This window comes from Emydura macquarii, unplaced genomic scaffold, assembly GCF_026122565.2.
Source record: "Emydura macquarii macquarii isolate MOO-44397 ecotype Brisbane River unplaced genomic scaffold, CSIRO-AGI_Emac_v2 contig_1676, whole genome shotgun sequence".
Lineage (NCBI taxonomy): Eukaryota > Metazoa > Chordata > Testudines > Chelidae > Emydura > Emydura macquarii.
In genome coordinates, this window is record NW_027131813.1 from 1,087,388 (window position 1) to 1,093,387 (window position 6,000).

Genomic DNA, 6,000 nt, shown 5'->3' on the forward strand with positions numbered 1-6,000 from the left:
AGTGCACCATGAATGAAAAATTGCTTCCTTTCTCATTTTGTCTGTATGAAATTTTAGTTTGTACTGACTTCACTGGTGCCTTTTATGTAGCCTGTTGTAAAATGAGGCAAATATCTAGATGAGTTGATGTACCCCCTGGGAGACCTCTGCTTATCCTCTGCGTACCCCTGGTTGAGAACCACTGATCTAATCCGCTAGTCTTCATCTCAAAGGTCCATCACACTTCAGGCTCAACCCACAGGTGCAGGATTTCTCTTTAGAATATATTTTCTATTGCCTTTTCCAGTCTCTCTCCTTTCTAATGATAGGGCTTCCACCACCTCCCTTGAGAGACCATTCCACAGCCAAATACATTTTATTGCTACAGAGTTGTTGCTGATATTCAGTAGAAATGGGACTGAGACACTAAATCTGGGTCCAGATCCAAAATTTCTCAACATTCAGAGGTGTATGGATGGGGCGTTTCGGTTCCAGCACTTCTATAACATTCATCCTACTTTCCCCTTTTAATAGTTTCACCTCATCATATGTTATTAGCAAAGAAGAGCCAAAACACTGAATTGTGAGAAGTTAAGGTTGGAAGTGACTCAGCCAGGTCATGCAGCAAATCTCCAGCAAGACTGGAAATAGAACTCATGTCCCACTTGTCTACACAAATATTTAGTTCACAGCAAGCTGGGCTGTGAATCTCCCTCTCATGTGCCTGCCTCAGACCAACTGTCCTGTGCACCGAGCTGAGATGCACTAACAGTTTGTGAATGCACTTGGTTTTAGTCCTCTTTGAAACAGGAGTACATCAAAGTGCATTAACAAACTGTTAATACACATCAGCAGGGCGCACACGGACAATCCAGCAGAGGGAGACTAGGGTATGGGGTTGATTCAAACCCCAGCCTGCCATGAACTAACTGTTCATGTTGACAAGATTTCTATCCTGTTCCATAACCCCAAGATCATCCTTTCCATCATGTGCCAAATATAAAACAAAGGCACAAAAATGTGATGTACTGTGAAAAAATTCCTCAGTAAACAAATCCTTAGTGCAGATATGGACACGGCACGGTTTTTATATAACAAGCAGCTCTATTTCAATCTACTTTGGGATCCAGGTCTAATACTGTTCAGACCTTATCAGAATTAGTTCATGTTTATTTAGGCGTATGAAGATATAAACCACAATTTTAGTGGGACTTGCCTCTACTCTTCAATGCCACTTGTAGAGCTCTTACCTCCGTCCTGTCCTCTTCTACTGCCAGAGTAGATCCAGATGACAGTTCTCCCTTCTAACACTCTTTTTGTTAGTGTTCACTATGTAAATGCCCAGTCCCTTTGAATTCCTGGCTTCAGTAAATCCTCCGTCAGTCAGTTCCACAATTGAATTACCCATTGTGTGAAAAAGTATTGCCTTTGGTAAATTCTGAATGTGATGGTGTTATGGGAGCCGAGAGCAACTTTGTATAATCACTTTCCATCCACAGTTATCTTCGGCCTCTACAGTCTGTGATCTAAGAAATGAAGCCCAGAAGCAACCAATGGGGTTAAGTGGTTGGAGAGTACATATCCAAGTGTAGAATCATTGTTAACAAAGGACATTTTGTACTTTACCGATAGATTCCCAAAGACCTGATCCAACTCACATTGAAGTCAATGCGATTTTTTTTCCTACTGACTTCACTCAGGGCAGATCTACACTGCTTAAGTCGATCTACCTTGCGTTGCTCATGGGTGTGAAAAAAGACCCTTCTGAGCGGCGCATGCAGAAGTGCAGTAATTATGCCGAAGGCATAGAGCAGGAGTGGCCAAACTGGCTCATGAGCTGAATGCGGCTCTTTTATAGTTAAAGTATGACTCGTGGAGCCCCCATGCTCCACCCTATTCTCTACCTACCACGCTGGGGTGGGGAGCTCAAAGCGTCTGCCCTGTGGCAGGGTGGTGGGGCTAGAGGATTCTGCCCAGCAGGGAGGGAGGTTTTGGGGTGTCAGTAAGTTTGGCCATCCGTGGCATAGAGTCTTCACCAGACACACTACAGCAGGCCAACGTGGCACTTCTAGTGTAGACCAGCCCTGAGAGCTGCTTCTAACCCCTACTTAGTCCATGGCTGCTTAGCTAGTACAAGATTGTTCTCTGTCGTGTGCCAAGTACTTTATCTAGTCCTCCCTTTCCCTGCCACACACAAGTTATATGAGTTCAGGAGGCATGGTGCATATTACTAAGTCCTGCCATCAGTGCAGGGGACTGGACTAGATGACCTTTCGAGGTCCCTTCCAGCCCTACGATTCTATGTATCTAGGTGCAGAATTGGGTCCGTAATGTTTATCTGCAAGTTAAGTGTTTCTAGGATTTTGCTTAACAAATCACCGCACCAGGAAAATATTTTAATTGGTTCATAGATTCTAAGGCCAAAAGAGGCCATTACGATCATCTAATCCAACCTCCTGCATAACACAGCATAGAATTTCACCCAGTGACTCCTGTATCACACCCATAACTTCTGGCTGAACTAAAGCACGTTTTACAGAAAGACGTCCAATCTTGCTTGAAAGACTTCGAGTCATGGTGAATTCACCACATTTCTTGTTAAATTGCTCTCGTGATTAATTTCCCTCACTGGTAAACATTGTGCCTTATTTCCAATTTGAATTTGTCTAGCGTTATCTTCCAGCCATTGGATCTCATTCTGCCCTTGTCATCAGCCTAGTCTTTTAAATAGTTTGAAAGAGCCAATTGTTTCCCCACCTTCTCCCCTTTTCCTAAAGATAACTTGAGGGCTGGACTAAGGCTTGACCCAACTTCCATTGAGATTTAGTAGGAGCTGGATTTGACCCTAGATTAGCTCATAGATCTTTTTCCTTCCATTTTTAGTTTCCATGATTCTGCATATTGTTCAGTAGAGAATTATTACATGAAGATGTCTAAAAAAGTTCTTTGCTGCCATCTTTATAGTGCAGCAGAAACCAACATAGATGCTTTTTCTTTATTTCCTGGCATTATTGACATGCTTAGTGAGGATATGTACAACTCTGGGAACACATGGCCCTTGTTTTTCCAGAGGTGCTGTGCACCCTTACCTTTCTATTGACTCCAGCAGAAGTTGAGAGTACACAGCACCTCTGAAAAATCATACCAGCAGCGCTTCTTATCGTGCAGTGCTGCTGTTCGGCAGAAGGGGGAGCTCCCCCTTTTTTTGGTGTAATAGAATAGTAGGGATTCACTCAAAAAATTCTGATAAATGGGTAATTAAATAAAAAGAGTTTCTCTAGTAGTATCTAGTAGTAGTCTCCCCCATCTAATAATCCCCTAACAATTAAGATCAAACTTATTATCCCATTATAAAAATGTAATGGCAGGTAAAATGTGAGATCTAAATAGGTTGATTGTGGTCTCCCCTCTACACCAAATGTTTGTTAAAAAAAGAATTAAAATCTCATTAAATGCATACAAAGAGTGAAAACAGACTCTACAGAAATAGAAAATATTTCAATGACATTTGTTTTTGCTAACTTAATTGTGTACCCAGTGGGACTTCAGAAGAAGTAAATGACAGTACTATATTTATTATTATTTATATAGAATTGTGTGCTCCGTGCTTTGTGAACATTTAAGTAAATGGTGCCCCTTTGGCCCAAACTGTTAGCCAAATTCAGGGCATTGCAGCATTGTTTCCATCAGGATGGCTGGGCGGGAACAATCAGTGCTGTGAGTCAGAAATGTTCTTGATGTAACCTTGTTTATTTACAGAAACACCTACACAAAACCCGTTTCTCTGACACAATTTCCCAAGCCCGCCCCTCTAGCAAGTTCTGTGCCCAAGAAGCTCAGCCTGTCTGCTTCCTCTCACAGTCACCCTTACAACTCCTCCCTTTGGCTTTCCTCTCCCCACACTCTGCAATTAATCTCTTAGCCCCTGCATTTGCAATCAGAAAAGCTCCTCGGTCCATTTTAATTTTGGCCTGCCCTGTGACCCATCACATGTGCCATGTGAGCGGAACCCCCCTTCCCCATTGTCTGCAATTGCTTTTACTATACAAAGGGGCTGGAATGCTCCTTCTGATGAGTGTGAAAGAGTGCATTGCACTCCCAGTGGCTTTAACAAGGTCTGTGATTGTCTTTGGATCTAAGGGCAGGTCTACACTTAAAACAGCCACGCCCCTGTAGTGAAGGATAGGACAGCTTCTCCTGATGGCATAGTTAATCCAGCTCCGTGAGAGGCAGTAGCTACATCGTTGGGAAAAGCTCTCCTGTTGACATAGCACTGGCTACACCGGGGATTAGGTTGGTTTAACTGCATCACTCAGAGATGTGGATTTCACACCTCTGAGCGATGTAGTCCTACGGATGTCAGTTTGTAGTGTAGATCTGGTCATAGACAGTTGCTGGCAGCCATTAGCACCTTTCAGATTAACAAACAAGGATTTAGCCCTGAAGAGTTTACAGCCTAAGGGCTTAGTTATACAGAAGAGTTATACCATTATGAACGCAGGTGTGAATTTGAACCCACATCCTTTACTACTGAGTAGACCTCTTACGCATATAACATGATCCAGGCTGGGTCAACAGTTGCCAATGAGGAGTTATATCAACATACCTCCCTGTGCTGACACTCTTATTACAGTGTCTTTTTTTTGGTTTAGTTTATTGCTTTGGAATGGGTTTAATCTAACCCACAAAAAGCCACTCTTATACCAGAATAAGTGTGTCCACATGGGGAGTTATACCAGTATCACTAGTGGTTTAACTACACTGATATAACAGGTACAGATTTCCCATACAGTCAAACCCTTAGGGCCTAATCCTGCAAACACTTACACACAATTTATTTCACTCACAGGATAAATCCCATTGACCAGTTTAGTTTTGCCTTTGACTCCCTTATGGGAGTATATACAGTAGTAGAGGGTTTTTGTTTTGTTTTGCACACACAGGTCTACACACAAGCTACACTGCCGGTCCCGTGCAAGCCCTCGTGGGGGCATGCTGCACCAGCATGTAAAGTGACTTGCACAGATACAGCAGACACTGGTTTGAAATCAGGGTGAAATCAGCAGACACTGGTTTGAAATCTACATGGGTGCAAGTCTTTTATCACTAGGATGCACCTCCAAGCAAGATACATTTTGCCAGCAAAAGTGGTAGTGTAGGCATGGCCCCAGTCTTTCAGACCCTTCTTCCAGGACACATTTTTATTAGTTCAAACAAAAAAACTCACAAAGTAATACAAAACTCACAACCCAAGCAGACTGCTGGATCTCGGAGGCCTTCTCCTGCTGCATCAGGACAAGTCATGTGGTAGGAGAGAACAGACCAACAGCAATGCTTCTCCACCACCCAGCTCATTTAACCCTTTTTGTAAGCAACTCATGACCCCTTCCCAGTTGGGCCTAATAATTAATCAGGGCCATTTGACTTCTAGATTAGCTAGGAGGGCAGCTGATCCATCACAGGGAAACCTGGGCCCCACAATCCTTAAAGGGCCACCTTTTTCAAGTCAAACTTAGGTCTAAATCAAAATCCTGGATCTAAACTCTGGATCCAGAGCTGAGCAGCCCTGAATTTTGGAGGTGTTGGAACTCTGGATCCTGATCTAAAAGGTGTAGTTTGAATTCATCTCTAGTAAAAAATTACAGAAATTATTGTCCTCAATTCTCATCAGAACCTCTTCAGTTTAATTTACAGGAAGTTACAGCTCAGATGGTTGATAACTTTCAACTCTCAAAATGGAATTATTGTTTTAGGGCCTGATTCTGATCTCGTGCTGCTTCTACATCAGTGAAACTCCAGAGACTTTTAATGGCGTTATTCCAGCCAGACTCATACCAGTGTAGCTAAGAGTATAACCAGACGCTGCAATGTTCAGATAGGCATATTTGTTGAAATGTACTAGAAATGATTAAATTACAAGATTCTTCCTCATCTGATGCTTTGCCTTTAAAAGAGGAACTGCCTTCAAACTGGAGTTTCAATAGGACTTTTTCATCCTGCAGTCTTTTAGGCTTCCCCTTC

At 42.7% G+C, this 6,000-nt stretch overlaps 1 protein-coding gene across 1 annotated transcript in view; it reads right to left on the bottom strand.

Annotated features, from left to right (window-relative positions):
* The window catches only part of KIF13B (kinesin family member 13B), a 239,215-nt gene extending 233,926 nt beyond the window's left edge, over nt 1-5,289 (bottom strand). Inside the window, exon 1 of the mRNA XM_067556161.1 lies at nt 5,226-5,289. The gene's annotated coding sequence lies outside the window, so the exon portion shown is untranslated. The remainder of the gene's footprint in view (nt 1-5,225) is intronic.
* Between the last annotated feature and the right edge of the window lie 711 nt (nt 5,290-6,000).